The following is a 16,436-nucleotide window of genomic DNA, read 5'->3' on the forward strand; positions in this document are numbered from 1 at the left end:
TACCCTCTGCTGATCTTCCATGTGGGCGCTAATGACACGAAAGGCAAATGGGATACCATCAGACAGGTTTTCAGAGCTCTGGGGATAGTGGTCAAGGGTGTGGGGGCTCAGGTCGTTTTCTCCTCCATCCTGCCTGTGAGGGGGAAGGACGGGAGGAAGAGTAGATGGATTTTCCAAGTAAACAACTGGCTGAGCCACTGGTGTTGGCAGCAGGGTTTTGGTTTCTGTGACCATGGGACCCTGTTTGAAGATCAACAGCTGATGGGGAGAGATGGGATCTGCCTCACTAAGCAGGGCATGTGTGTCTGTCTTTGCCAACAGATTGGCCAGCCTGGTAAGGAGGGCTTTAAACTAGGCAAGATGGGGGAAGGGGGGTGGTATAGTGGCAGGGGAGTCAGTAAAACACTGCTCAAGTCAGGATGCCTCCAGCGGGTGCATACAGCCAGGGGAGACAGCATGGAACATGACTATGAAGGATCCTCTTGCACCTCTCCTGAGAAACCTGCATGCTCGACTGCTTCTCTGAACTGCCCACGTTTTCCCTAGTTTTCCTTTTGCTCTTGATGTCTTTGAAGCAGCCCTTCTTGTTGTCCTTGACATCCCTGGCCAGATTTAATTCCAACTGGGCCTTAGCCTTCCTTGTCGCATCCCTGCACGCTCTGACAACGTCCCTGTATTCCTCCCAAGTGGCCTGTCCCCTTTTCCACCTTCTGTACACTTCCTTCTTCTGCTGGAGTTTTGCTGGGAGTTCCTTGCTCATCCATGCAGGTCTCCTGCCCACTTTGCTCAACTTCTTACTCAGAGGGATGCACTGCTCTTGAGCCTGGAGGAGGTGATGCTTGAATATTAACCAGCTTTCTTGGACCCCTCTTCCTTCTAGGGCCCTACCCCATGAGATTCCCCTAAGCTGGTCCCTGAAGAGGCCAAAGTTAGCTCTCCTGAAGTCCAGCGTTGCAATCCTACTCATTGCCCTGCCTGCTCCTCGCAGGATCCTGAACTCCACCATCTCATGGTCACTGCAACCAAGGCTGCCTCCAGACTTCAGATCTCCAACCAGTCCTTCTGTTATGGAAACAGTTCAACCCTAGGTTTCTGAGGAACAGTCTCACACATGTCCAGCAGCAAAGTTATTTATTTAAATGACAGTGCAACAACGTAGCAGCTGGAGGTGGGTGCCTCCAGGGAGAGACCCTGAACAAACAAATTCTGGGGTAACTATACCCTTTACAGTTTTATTTCCCCACCTGCCAGTGAAGGTCTCTTCCATTCTTTTTGACTGAGTCAATAGTCTCTCTCCTTCTGGCAGGTCCTGGCCTGCATCCCAGGCTGGTTGCCATGTCCTTGTTTCCCACAGTCCCTTATCTTCTTGAAGGTCAACCACAACCCATGTGCATCCCATCTGGTCTCCTGCATTCTACTTTGTATCCTCATGAGCTAGTTTTGTATCTTTATTAGCTGTTTTTAATTGATTTTGCAGTCACATCATCAGTAACGTCACATTATCAACAGTGTTTCGTAAGTTCATTGGCAGTTCAGCTTTGAGGCCAGCAGGCTTCATCTATTTTAGGCATGTATGCTAGGTAAGAGTCAGACTTACACTAAGCTGAAGCTAAGCCAGGTACAATTTCCTTCTCTAAGAGCACTGAAGCTAATTCAGTTACAATTTCCTTCTCTAACACCATCTTTGTTTGTTAGTACAAGGTCCAGCAGTGCACCTCTCCTCGTTGGCGTCTCCACCACCTGAGTCAAGAAATTATCATCAGTCCTCTGCAGGAACCTCTTTGACTGTTTGTGCCTAGCTGTGCTGTCTTCCCAACAGATGTCAGGGTGGTTGAAGTCCCCCATGAGAACCAGGGCCTGTGATTGTGAGGCTACTTCCAGCTGTCGGTAGAAGGCCTCATCGATGACTTCCTCCTGGTCAGGTGGCCTGTAGTAAACCCCCACAACAGTGTCACCCATGTTAGCCTGCCCTTTAATCCTTACCCATAGGCTCTCAACTTGCTCTTCATCCACCCCGAGGCAGAGCTCCATACATTCTAGTTGCTCCCTCACGTAAAGGGCAACTCCACCACCTCCCCTTCCTGGCCTGTCTTTCCTAAAAAGCACATAGCCATCCATGACAGCATCCCAGTCATGTGAACTATCTCACCATGTCTCTGTAATTGCAATGAGATCATGGCCCTGCAACCGCATACAGATCTCTAACTCTTCCTGTTTATTCCCCATACTGCGTGCATTGGTGTACAGGCAGTTCAGAGAAGCAGTCGAGCATGCAGGTTTCTCAGGAGAGGTGCAAGAGGATCCTTCATAGTCATGTTCCATGCTGTCTCCCCTGGCTGTATGCACCCGCTGGAGGCATCCTGACTTGAGCAGTGTTTTACTGACTCTCCTGCCACTATACCAATCCCCTTCCCCCATCTTGCCTAGTTTAAAGCCCTCCTTACCAGGCTGGCCAATCTGTTGGCAAAGAAAGACACACATGCCCTGCTTAGTGAGGCAGATCCCATCTCTCCCCATCAGCTGTTGATCTTCAAACAGGGTCCAATGGTCATAGAAACCAAAGCCCTGTTGCCAACACCAGCGGTGCAGCCAGCTGTTAACTTGGAAAACTCGTCTACTCCTCCTCCTGTCCTTTCCCCTCACAGGCAAGATTGAGGAGAAAACCACCTGGGCTCCCAGACCCTTCACCACCATTCCCAGAGCTCGGAAGTCCTGTTTGATGGTATCCAATTTGCCTTTCGTGTCATTAGCGCCCACATGGAAGATCAGCAGAGGGTAGTAGTCCAACGCATGGACAAGCCTTGGCAGTTTTTCCACGACATCTCTTATTCGAGCCCCTGGCAGGCAGCAAACCTCTCTGGACAAGAGATCAGGTCGGCAGATAGGTGCCTCTGTCCCCTGCAGCAGGGAGTCACCCACAACAATCACTCGCCGTTTCTTCCGGGGGCTCCTGCACGGCACAGGGTCTGCCAGGCCAGTTGCCTCACTTGGAGCCATGCCCAGCTCCTCCTCGGCTTGAAGGGCGCTAAACTTGTTCTTCAAGGGTAAGCCTTGAGGAGGAGCAAGAGCCTTTCTCCCTCTACGTGAGGTCATCAGCTTCCAGCCCTCTTCAACAGTGTTATGATGCACCTTTACACACGGTGCTGAGCCCTCCGGCAACTCCACTGCAGTGGGGGCAGGGGACTCCCGGAGCTGCACAATCTCCAAGAACGCCCTGTCAATCTCCCGCTCATCCTCTCGGATGCTACGCAGCCTCCTAACCTCCTCCCGTAACTCCTTTATCTGGTGACGCAACTGGTCAACCACAGCACACCTCACACAGGAGAGCTGACTGTCAGCCTAGGCCTCACAGAGAGGCCCCAGGCACTGCCTGCAGCCTGACACCTGCAGAGCTGCATCTGCTGTCCGAGGGTCTGTCTGGGTTGAAGCCTCAGACACAGCTGATGCAGCACCTCCAGCAGCCACGGGGGAATGTGCTCTACGGCGTGTCACAACCATGCCCCAGGGAAGGACAGACCACTGTGGAAAATGGAGAGGAGCCTTCTTTGCCTTCTGCACAAACTGCTGCACAAACTGCTGCATCTGTTCACTGCCTCTGTTGGCTGCACTCTGGGCCTGGCTCTTATATAGGCCTCTGCCTAGCAGTGACTCACAAGGGTGCTTGACCCACCCAATCAGGAGCCACCTGAAACAAAAGCCCCAACTCCCTCTGACCAGGGCAGCCCAGAGAGCTCATTAGCAGCAGCCCCACCTAGCTAGAACTTCCCAGGAGAAGTTAAGTCAAGGTCCCCTGCAGGAGTCCTTGCCCAGCTCTCCCTTCCTGCTAGCAGCAAGCACCGTCTAGTTCCTCGGGGGTCCCCAGAAAGTCTCCACAACCTCCAACAAGGCCCACAAAAGGCCCAGGCAGAATGGACCCTTTGTGTTCAGACTGAAAAGCTATCAGCTCTTGAATAGCTGTCCTTTTCAAGAGGTGGAAGCTGCAACAATTTGGGGTTGATCTGAGTGGATTTTCTTTTATAAACAAGACTCTTCTCTGTAGTTGCTTCATCTAAACTAGTTTGCTCGTGTGTATTGTAAGGCTGGTTTCTACTCTAAGGCATGGCTTCCAGGTAGAGGTGCGTTTCCTATACACACTCAAGTAGGTTTTGTTTTTTCCTTTGTATTTCTGTAGGACTTTAAATTGTAGAACTTATCCTGAAGCATAGAGTGAGATCATCATGACACCAGCAGGTTGTCTCTCTTACTCAAGAAACTTTATTTATGAATCCGCACCATCCTGTAGACTTACAGGACTTAGAGTAGACTTACAGTAACCTTTCGTCCTACGTGGGTATCCCAGCATCACTGCTGCTTTTCCCCACTGATGTTCCTCTCATAACTGACGTTATGAGCAAATTCCACGTTAGTTTCTAGCAAATTAAATAGGTAATGGGAGAAAAAAATACTGTCACAAAGAAAAGCCTGCTGTTGTGGAAAAGACCACAAATGGAGGTGGCTGGGTTTTTCTGTTTGGGTTTTTTCCCCTCTGCTCTCTAAAACTGTACATTTCAGGCCCAGGAGCCACTTTCCACTTCCTGGCAATGTTTGTTTCATTGCATTCAGGAACATTTTCTATCCTGTTAAGTGACTGAGCCCAAAAATAAAACTCAGCCTGACTGCTTTTCCACTTAATGGATGATCTTTCCTTTTAAATAGCTTTATGGTACGAAGGGAAAAACAATTCTGAGGTTGAAATGTTCTTTCTTATGAGACCCTGGAATGTGAAATTCCAGGAGCTGAGCTGTTCTCAGAGACCACATTGATGTTTAAATTCTAGGTTAAGTCCTGGGCTAAAGCCAACTGTAGGTTTAGGGTCTGGCATGATGCTTTTGGAAGAAATTTGGAGAGCTCAGAGAATTGCCCTATACTTAGTTTCCACAGCTTTCTGCCCTGAGGATCAGTACTTGAGTGGCTGCTGAAGTGAGGCGCAGAGGGATCCCTGTCACGACAGAAGATGTTACATTTCTGAGCATGGCGCCATTCACTGTTGTGCCTGTGAATTTTTGAGCACTTCTGGAAGTCACAGGATAATTTTAGCAGAGGGAGAAGAAAACCCTTCACATAGTGCAAATGTCAAACTTGCCAGCTGAAAGCCAGGAGAACGTCCAAAACATTCTTAGATATACCGTTCTTTGAAAGACAAGACAAGTGCCTGATTTCCCCTTCCCTTCCTCCTCCCCTTCCTCATGTGGAAAAAAGAGCAACAAACAAATAGCTCTACCTCAGCTACGTGCCTTCTCTAAAAATCTTGAAGGTCTTTGGCAGGATGATTCAAGGCCTTGGTTAAATCGCCTCCCAACTCCCCTTGCAGCCAGCCCTCGCCATTGAGCAGAGGCTTCCCTCCTCCCAGAGAGCTGCCAAAGGTACTGCCACCAACAGAATTTTTCAAGGTCTCTTTCTCTGCATTTGTAACTAGTTATTGCCACCAGAAGCACTGAGTCTAGTTCTCCAGATCCTTAATGGCTGCTTGTGGCAAGCTTGAGGCTACCAGATAAAGGAGGGAAGAAGCCCACAGCTGAAGGAGTAGCTTCTTGTGGTACACTATCTATGGGAGGAATGGTCTTTTTCCGTTTTTTTTACAGGATGAACATACCATGGATTTTTTTGCCTTGTCAATAACTTTCATATGGACAACTCCTCCTCCTTCTTCCCCTCCCCTCCCCCCAAAAGGTCTTTCTTTTCTTCTGAACCAGTTAGGGGAAAAGGATGGTGGTCCTCACAATCAGTGAATTGTATTTGATCCATCACAGGGGCTGTGTTCAGTGTTCCTTGCTACGATCATTTTACTTCAGTTTCCAATTGGTGTCTGTTTTGGGTAGTATTGTTTAGTAGTGAAACTCTTCGGAAAGATGGTGGGATTACTCTATAATTATGCTCTTTCCCAGGAGGATGGGAATAAATCACTCTTCCCACTTTTAATGAAAGTAATGTGCAAAGTAAAAAGGTTTATTATGCTCCTTATTTTTCTTTTAATTTCTAGTAGACGTTCTTAACGTGCTTATTTTGTTTTGTACACTTTTGAATTGCATCCTTGCACAACTGCTGGATCTTTCTCCTCTCCCTCTCTCCAATCCCTACTAGAGCTGAACTACACTTTATTTTCCATGGCACAGTCATTTCCTCTGGTTATATGTCTTGGGTTGTTTTTAAAACTTTGAGCTTTATCTCTAGTAATCTTTAGTGAAAGGGTGGTTTCTATGCAGATTTTAGACATGGAATTGTGACTTTTTTAAAAAAAAAATCAACATAACTTGTGGAGAGCTGGGATGCAAAAAAACAAAACATGAAGAACAAGTATTTCTAAATGGTGAAAGGAAGGAATGCATCAGTCCCAGAAGATTTCTGAAGAGGCTGGTTCTGCAGATAGCCATACAAAGACCAAGTCTTCAGTAACCTAGGAATGGGATCAGCAGAAGCTGGGTTCTCTGAAATGCAGCATCCTAGAATCCAGGATCTAAAGGTCTTATGAATTCAGCCCTCCTCAACTACCTCAACAATGTGGTCCTAGGCGAAAACAATATTAAAATAGACATGCTTGCCAGGATGGTAGAATAAAATAGATTGAGGCTGCCAGTTTTTCAAAAATTGAACATCAGGTATTCAGGAAGTTACCAGATATTTTAAGCGTAGGAATCTAGTGTCTCTTTCAGATTCAAAAGAATAAATTATTCAGAGCAAGACTGGGTGGAAGATTTTTTTTTTGTTTTGTTTTCAAAATGGAACAATCTAAATCTCCACTTTACATGCAAAACTGTAAAGATATCAATGTCCTCTTCACAGATAAAGCCTTAAACAACACTGTAGGAAGTGCCAGTGCAAGTGTTTAGCAGTGTTTTGTGAATTCTGTTTACAGACAAATTGTCTGTTCGTATCCCTGAGGAGAGACCTATAAATGGCACTTGCTCAGGAAGAGGGCCGAACAGCTATGGAAAATGTTATGTAGCTGTCCTCCTGCAGAACTGCAAGTGGGTACCCAAGTGGCAGACAAAGCTCTTTTACCAGTTCTCCAATTCTTACCTATTAGTGTTTCTACGGAATTGTTGAGCAGATAGTGTTGGCCAAAGCCTGTAAAAGCAGGAAAATGAACTTTCTGGGCAGAGACAAAAAAGAATGAGTTTCCTTTCGTCTCTGGAAGAAGGAAGGAGCCTGCCATGGAAGAGGGGAGAAAGCGCTTGAACTACTGAGGTTCTCAGGCTGCTAAAACCTGACTGGAAAGTAGTATTCCTTCTCTTTAAAATGATGATCTCTCAGAAAGAAAAAAATTTAAGCCCTTGTCCTCCTGCCACCTTGTTCCTTAAATTTTATATGTCTCTTTCACCAGCCAAGGCACTTTCTCTACTTATAGCTCTTCATAACACCCAGTGAGTCCTCACCTTTTCTCCGCAGATGTGCTATAGCCAGCTCTTTCCAAAATATATTTCCCATAGTTACCTGTGTTGCTGTGCTTTTCAATGCTTTCAGACCTTTTTGTCTGAAAGTTAGATAATTAGTCTGTCTGAAATTTAGATAAACACTAAAGTGGCACATTGAAGTATGACTTTTTAGAGCATTAGTATCATACTAGAGCGGTGCTGACAGCTGCGTTATGGGCTTAGACATTTAGAAAATCAAGGAGGGAATTAAATGTCATATAGAAGTCACAAATGGCTTGTGCACAAAGAAGCTTCTCCAGGTTTCCAGAAAGTTTGACATTGCTCCAGAGGAAAGCTAGTCCAAGTAAATAACTTATTTCTCCATTTGAGGGGTGAAAACAAAGACTCTGACCATATGTACAGAATCTCTCTGTCTTGATAAGGAAAGAGAATAGTACTTAGCATGTGTCTGCAACTGCAAAATGAATTGATCCGTGACCTTAATATAACAAGGAGCTTGGAGCTCTGTGCCTCTAGGTTCTCTTGTTATCTGAATGTTGATTGCTGGCCAGTCACTCTTGTTGGCATCTTTTCAAATTCCTTTCTTTGGAAAGGGGGCATTATATGTCATTAGGAGGCAGACAGCTTCACTGAACTTTATAATCATAGCACAAATGATTCAGCGCTTTAAGAAAGGAAGGAATACATGAGGAAAGAAGGCTTACATTGCCCCTCAGACTTCTCCACCTACTCTTCTCTTTGGGCCTAATGAACCAGACCAGGACGTATATTTTTTGAAATCTGTTTTTTCCAATGACTATTTGGAGATCAAATACTTTCAGAATAGACAGAAACTAGAAATCTCAAGACATTCCTTTATTCCGAGAGTCTTAATAGCAACAGAGACTGAGTTCTTAATGGTCCTTAGGAGACATCAAGTTTTAATGTTTTCATAGAGATACTGGTCCCTAACAAAGGATATATCCCAAATCTCGATTAATTGCCATTTCCAGGAGTCTCCCAAGCTCGAGGGTTACACTAATCTATGTGTATATATCCTCTTGTTTGGTGCATTAACATGGTTCTCATTAATGAGGGCACAAATCTCTTAGGCCTACATAAGAGAGTCTTACAGAAGAGTTTCCTCAAGAAAACCCTAGACTGGCTCTACTATGAATTTATTTAATCATTCAATGTTATCAAAACTTTCAACCCTAAGATGATAGCATATCTTGATTCTCTGTAATCAGTATAAAGAGTTTTGAGTAAAAGAACTCATGCATAATGTATTAAGCATCTCAGTTGTTTTGAGTAAGACTGAGCTATATTTTGCTTTTAAATCAGTGTTAAACATTGAAAAACATGGTATAATTTTCTCAAAATTATGGCACTTAGAGCACAGAAAGGATTTTCTGAGGATTTAGGAGGAAATCAGCTATGTGTCAGACCACATTTTTTGTGTTGCTCTGACTAATGCAGTGTTCTAAATACTTCTTAGTCCTCTGTAGCTAAAACTCACTGAGATGCTGAGTTTTCAGGGGACAAGACAACCATTCATCCTACCGCTCTCTTTCTCCTTGCTCCAGAAGAGGAAGCTTAATCCTTTATCCAAATGATCTGATGAATGATAACAAAAAGTGCCTTTCTTCCGGAAATAAAATACTATAATTCTCAAAGAGCAGCAATTCTCTGCTGAGCTACTATTTCCATAGGAGAGAAGACTCTTGTCATTTTGGCTGGGTGCTGACCTTCCTCCCAGTTGCCTCTCTGTTCCCTGTTTCCTCATCCATAGTGCCAGGCTACCACCACATTTAAGCTTCTTGTGCATGACTGAAGGGGTGACTAGTGGGAGACAACAGCAGACTGCCTTTTCCTTCCCTGCAGCTGTGGTCCTCAGTCTCAGATAAATCTTGTTTACCTAAGGTTAAAGGCTACTTGGCTTTAATAAGGTTATTATACTGTGGTTGGCAAGCAACAGAATTTGGCAAGAATGATGATAGCAAAAAGATAGCTGTGTCAACCATGGGAGTACAATCCTGAGGATGGTTCCATGCATCCCACCTCCAATACTTCTTTAAATACAGCCTCCAACTGACCTTCCTGTCTCCAGTCACCCTTCCTTCCTGACAGCTGCCATATGGCCTGGGCAGGATTGTGATATATAGGGTATGTGGAGTTCACATGCTCCAAGTGGACGTTTCAGTGCATGAGCAAGGCCTGAGTGTTTGCATCCTGCCTGAGCATTTCAAGAGAGTTTACACTTTTAGGCACCTATTGCCTCCTGAAATTCTGTAGGGTTTGATTCTCTAACTCCCTTGGACAGCTACAAAAATTATAGCCCAGATCATTTCCTCTTAAACATCTCCTTTTAGCACATGCTGGTCTGCAGTTTAGAAGTGTTTTCTCAAGATAGATGCCAGACTGCAAGCAGCCCTAACAATTAGAGAAACATTAGGCTAAATAACGCTCTGGTGTTTGTTTTGTCATCTGGAATGTTAATGTAACCATGAGTGCTAGCTGTCCGCATAATATTGAGTAAGGTGATCTTGCTCCTACCTCTTGTTCCTTTCAAAGCCTGCTGGTGCTTCCAGCCCCTCCTCAGAACCGAAACACTCCACTGTGTCCTTAACCCCATGCTGACACTTCATCGTTCAACCCAGTTCTAGCAGTGCATGTACCTGCCTTTCTCTTCTGTTGTAATCCTTCCTCCTCCAGCTCCTGCTGGAGCTGGCAATTCAACACTACGTGAGCTAAGACCTTTACAAGATGCTCTAGTATATATTCCACCTTTCTTCCTCTTGCATACACATGCTTTTCTTTTCTCTCTCATTTTCAGGATTGCTACCTTAGGTCTCATGTCGAAACCATTCCATTTTCCACAACATGGATATTTTTATCAATGAATTTCTGATAGCATTTTTCGTTTTCTAAATGCTAACACAGGAAGTTAAAGCTTGCTAGTTTCAGAGGCTCAGCTGCTTGCAGCATAACGTATCCCCAGATAATTAGGATACTGCTGACTCGCTCAAAAATCAAGATATATTTGCTTTCTCCAAGTGCTTGTTCATACTTTTCAGTCTGCTAAATTAGTTTTCTTCACACTTTGGTTTGCCAATTTGTTGTTAAGTGTGAAAAAGGTGCTTATGTTCCTTAAAGCAGATGCAGAGCTCAAAGACAGGTTCAGAAAGTCCAATTTGAAGCCTATGTTTGAAAATGGGACTTTTCCTCTGAAGCCTCCTTGAGTAGGCTGAAGAGCGGATGGATCGTGCGTGAGGTCGGGAGGCAAAACCGAGCGTTGCCAGAACCGGGACAGAATAATGAAATGAGGTCAGCCTCCAACAGCCGGAGCAATGCAGAGCTGCTGGGATGTTAAGAGCAGTGCTAGGGTCTCCCTCGCTGCCCGTGCCCTGGGGAGGGGGCAGGAGCGGTGCAGGCTCAGGGTGGGAGCAGACAGACGCACAGCAGTGGCAGGGCAGCCGTGGCTGCTCAGCCTCCACAGGGTGCTCCTGGGGAAGCTGTCCTGTCCCCCAGCTGCTGCCCGCTTGTCTGTGCCCAAAACATCACGGGTTTTGCTCGTCCTCTGCTCCATTTACAGGCTCACACAACCAGTGGGCTGTACCTGTTTTGAAGCAAGCGCATAAACACACTGCCATGTACTTATGCAACCCAGTCTGTGATGCCTGTCTGCAGCTTCTGAAAAGACTAATTTTCTTTTTTTTTTTTTTTTCCATCTCTGCACTACTTTATCTAGTGGAGACAGGATACTTTGGAGCAGCAGTACCTATGCTGATCTCCACACAAGACGTTTTAAGATCATTTGTTTGGAGGTCTGGTGGCCTTGGGGCGCTCCTCTCCATGCCTGTAGCAGTCTACAGGATGAGACATCTGCACTTAACGTCGTTAATAAGATATCACGCTGGTCTGCCTCTGTGTCGCTTGCTTGTGCCTGTTAAATAAGAGGAAGACTTGCTAAAGGGAAAACTTCCTCGAATGCCTCCCAAGACCCCCATCATTTAATAACTAGGGTGCATAAAATATGTCCCCTTGTCACACTGGATCCTTTTGTACAGCCGTGTGATTTGCAGTGAGGCCGCAGCAGGCGGGAAACCCTGCAGTTTTCGTTCAGGGTGAGTTAGCGATTCGCTTGGGCGTGCTGATAATGGGCTGCCACTTTCCATTTATGAAAAGTAAGCACAAAATGTTGAAAGAGAGTGACATAGTTTTCAAAGCATGCCGCAGCACATTTGTGTTCAAATATAAGGCCCGCTGCTTCTCTTCGTGGGGAGCCACATCAGCTCTTTATACGCTTCATCTTTTCACCTGCTGTAAGTAGAAAATAATCATTTAAAAATCTCTTGCTTGCATGAGACAATGCTTATGGCAAAATAAGTCTTTAAGAAAGTCAGAGAAATCTGATGCTCCCAGGACACAGATGCTGTAACGGTTGCTTTATAGGAACGTTAATAGGAGTTTTCCACTTAAATCCCCCAGACTTTGACTGGAGAATAAATCTGAGGGAAGATGTTGACTCCTGAACATTGCAGGGCATTGGTGGGGGAGAGCATGCAGGATTGAACTCAGAAAAAATAATTTTCCAGTGGTAGGATAATCCCTTCAAAATCTGTTTTCTGAACATCGTGCCAAGATACTATCTCTATACTAATGCTTAAGTAGTGCGTGTGTTTGAGCAGGCTGAATATTATTAGACGAGAAGCCCTGACAAATGTAAAGGCTGGCCATGGACACCGTTTCTATACACCATCAGTGTTTAATAACTGTGCAGTAGAACCATTTAGATTTGTGCTAATATTCAGTATTTGGGGGTTTATTCTTATAAAATGTACGCTGGAACTTTAGAAACCTAAGAATAGCAATATCCATTCAGGCCATCAGATGACTTGCTCAGCTGCAATATTTACAGTCCATTTAGTCTGTTTATCACTATTCTGGAAAAAATAAAACGCTGTGATATAAATCTGTTATTTTTCAATATAGTAAAAGTACTTGGATTCAATAGGTCGTCAAAATTGCAAGATATCATTGTGGTAAAAATTAGGAAAATGTCTTCAAAACACAGCATACATTGCCTCACTCTTTTCAAACCTCGGCAGCAAACTGCAAGCAATTCTCTGCCTTATATTTTGTCTTATTACAGACAGCCGGTTTTGATCTAAATCACCAGCTCAGGCTGATGCAAAGAAAATAATGTTGTAGCATCTAGTTTGTTTGAAAAGGAGATTATGGCTTTTTTTTTTTCACCTGAGGAGGATGAGGCATTGGTACTGCATAATTTTTAAGATTTTTAACTGAAAAAAAATTCTAATGCATTACAGAGAGGGGAGGAAGAGTTTTACTCATCTCCACAGAAGCATGAGTTTGATTATTCTGGCAATAACGGCTATGTAAGTTTTGTACTATTATGAATATGGAAAAATGTATCTGCTGTTGCTTTTTGCTTACAGTAGTTATGCAAACAACTTTTTCTTCCTTTACCCTTTCAGTAGACAGAGAATATTTTCACCCTTATGCCTCACAGCTGAAAACAAGCATTTGAAAGCCAATTAAATACATGAGAAGGAACTAATGTGGTGGTTTTGTCATTTTCAGTCTGTGTACGGTAGGGTTACTGTCTTTGATGGACTGGTGAAATGAAAGGAAGGATAAATTCTTTGTCACTTTATAATCTGTCAGTATATAATTTGCCGACATATAATCTTAGTCAGCCTCCTGAGGAGTAAGTATATGTTTCTTGGTCATTTTCATAATGAATTCAATCAAATGCAGATACTTTATGTAAAGCCAGAACAATCTAGCCATAAGATTATGTTAATTGAAAAGATCTCTGTAACTTCAGGATGAAATTCTTGTTACCTGGTAGGGGCTCTATGTCAAAAACTTATCACAGTGTCACCACAGCAAAGAAGAGCCATGAAGTTCCTGATATTGATGATATTCACTTGCTTGGCCAGTATCTTGCATTACAGCATAGGCTGCAACACCTCTCAGAGCTTCAAGCCACTTTTCCCCTCCTGTTCCTGCCTGCTGTCTGTAATTCAGCTACTCTTCATGAGCTGCCCTAAGAAGTTCATGTAATTAAAATAACATTTGCAGAGGAACAAAGAGGGAAGTTAGGCAGTTCAGTTTGATTGGGAGCTTTGAGTTGACTTTGTTTAGTATACTATTTTAACCATCTGCCACCGAAACGACATAGCTTTTGCCAATGAGTAAAATCAAATCAGATTAGCGGAGTAGCTGTGTTTGACCCTGAAGGTCCAGAAGAGATACAAAATATTAGAGAGGAAGAGAACAGCAGTAGTAATGGGGAAAATAACCTGAATTTCTCTCTAATGCTCTTTGCTTCCACAGTAAGCACACCAAGTTGAATTTTCTTCTGATTTAGCAGTGAGCTAAATTTGTAAAAACAGTCTCCCGAACTGCTGACCAACCATTTCCACCTCCTGTCTCGCATAAAATCTAGTGCCCGTGTAGTATAGGGTATGTTGGTTCAGCTTTCATAGCCAATGAATAAAAAACTCTTCATTTTGCATTTTTCATACTGGTTTGGTTTCCCACCGCATAAGCAAGCTGACCTTTTTCACCCTCTTTCTGCAAGCAATGCACTGGAAAGTTTGAGGAAGGCAAGATGAAGGAGAAGACCATTTTTTACAGCAACAACTTGCAACTAGAGAGGTTTAGGCTGAGGAGTGGTTTAGGTATGGCCAAAAATGACTTGAAGCTCTCTGAGACATGTTCAACCTGTGCTGCAAAAGAACTGGCAAAGCAAAAGAGAATCACTGTGCTGGGGAGCTTCAGGGCTATGCTCTCTCCTTTGCTATCACAACGCCATTGTATTACATTTCTGAAATAGTGCTTTAAGCCTAACTTAATTAACTATCTAGTGATTAAAACTTAAGCTGAAGTTTTAGCCTCAGGGTCTCAAAACCCACAGCTCATGAAACAGATACTGCTTTAAGAGAGCAAGATATCAGGACAAAAAGGAAATAGCAGAGGATGGTGTATTTCAATGAAATAGCAATCAAAGAAATCTCCGTAGCCTATGGTAAGATCCACTTGTGGTTACCAAGTTCCCCAAAGCAATCTTGAGTGCTACAACACAAGCTGATTTTAAGGAGTGATATAAGGAGGAAAAGTTTGTCACATCACAAGTGCTGATGTGATGAGGGATTCTTCTTAGTTTGAGGAGGAGTATGAAGAGATTGTGCTTAGTTACAAAAGCAAGCCAAATGGCAATCGAATGTCATTGTTAGTGGCTTTTGCCTCAAGTTTACATTGCAATAGGAACGGACCTCAACTTGAGCGTTTTGGGGTCTCATCTGTTTTTAGCTGTGCTGCCTTGCTTGAATTGGCACTTGCCTCGTAGCGAGGGTGCTGAACTGGGAACTGAACTGGTTCAGACAGCTGATTCAACTCACAACTAAAAATAATTCCTAGATGGATTTTCAATTGAACCGTTTTAGCCTAAACTGGCTACGTTTGTGGCTGCAGAAGCATTAGCATTGGCACAGGAAAGGAGGTTGGGACTTTGGTTGGAGAGAAGAGAACAAGGCTGCAGCAACCCAGTTTAGGTTTAAACTGCAAGGTAATTTGATATCCAGAGTGAGCCAAGAAGTTCAGGAGGCGCGCCTAATCAGTGTAACCACAGTCAGCCTTCTTTGGTAGGAAGAAATGAGAAAGAGCAGTGGGAGAAGGTGGAGGTGATACAACCACAGAGTTGTGCCATCTAACCTATACCATGCAGCCCACTCTTAACATTACTAATCGGAAATGGGAGAAAGTCTGTAGCTCTCTTATTCCCTCTGTTTTCAGTACCCGATTTGGCCAGTTCAGAGCTATGAATTATACGAAGAGTTACTTTCAATAGATCTTCAGGGGATTACTCTGGTGCTCAGACATATTCCTAAGTGACATAAATTCAAATCAACTTTCAAGGAAGGTAAGGGTTTTTCTACTCACCAGCCTTACTAACTCATTCTGGAATGTGGTTCTTAGCTGCCCAATTAGGTGTCTAATGTTGGGTGAGATGATATTGTGATATTATATGGCCATTCCCCAAGGGAAATCATGGTCTGCAAATGTACTAACAGCTCCAGTGGCCAATTTCCTCTAGATGTCACTCTGTTTATTATATATTTTCACTCTATTTCTACTATAGTTTGTACAAGCCACAATATTCTTATCCTAGAATGTTATATTTTTGAGTTATCTGCTTCTGCAATTTCACGACAAGAAAGCAAGGATTTGATTTATTCATATTTTACTTTCTCTCCTACAATATGTATTTGGAAATGTGATTGGTCAGCCTGGATTCGCCAAAGGGAAATCATGCTTGACCATTCTGATAGCCTTCTGTGATGGGATGACTGGCTGGGTAGATGAGGGCAGAGCAGTGGATGTTGTCTACCTTGATTTCAGCAAGGCTTTTGATGCTGTCTCCCATCACATCCTCAAAGGGAAGTGTGGGTTGGATGAGAGGACAGTGAGGTGGACTGAGAACTGGCTGGATGGCAGAACTCTGAGGGTTGTGGTCAGTGGCACAGAGTCTAGCTGGAGGCCTGTAGCTAGTGGTGTCCCCCAGGGGTCAGTGCTGGCTCCAGTCTTGTTCAATGTATTCATCAATGACCTGGGCGAAGGCACAGAGTGCACCCGCAGCAGGTTTGCTGATGATACAAAACTGGGAGGAGTGGCTGACACACCAGAAGACTGTGGTGCCATTCCGAGGGACCTGGAGAGGCTGGAGAGCTGGGCGGAGAGGAACCTCCTGGAGTTCAGCAAAGGCAAGTGCAGGGTGCTGCACCTGGGGAGGAATAACCCCAGGCACCAGGACAGGGTGGGGGCTCACCTGCTGGAGAGCAGCTCTGCGGAGAAGGAGCTGGGAGTGCTGGTGGACAACAAGTTAAGCCTGAGGCAGCAGTGTGCCCTTGTGGCCAAGAAGGCCCATGGTCTCCTGGGGTGCATGAGGCAGAGTGTTGCCAGCAGGTGGAGGGAGGTGATCCTCCCCCTCTGCTCAGCCCTCGTAGAGGCCTC

The sequence above is a fragment of the Struthio camelus genome, chromosome 3, assembly GCF_040807025.1.
Source record: "Struthio camelus isolate bStrCam1 chromosome 3, bStrCam1.hap1, whole genome shotgun sequence".
Lineage (NCBI taxonomy): Eukaryota > Metazoa > Chordata > Aves > Struthioniformes > Struthionidae > Struthio > Struthio camelus.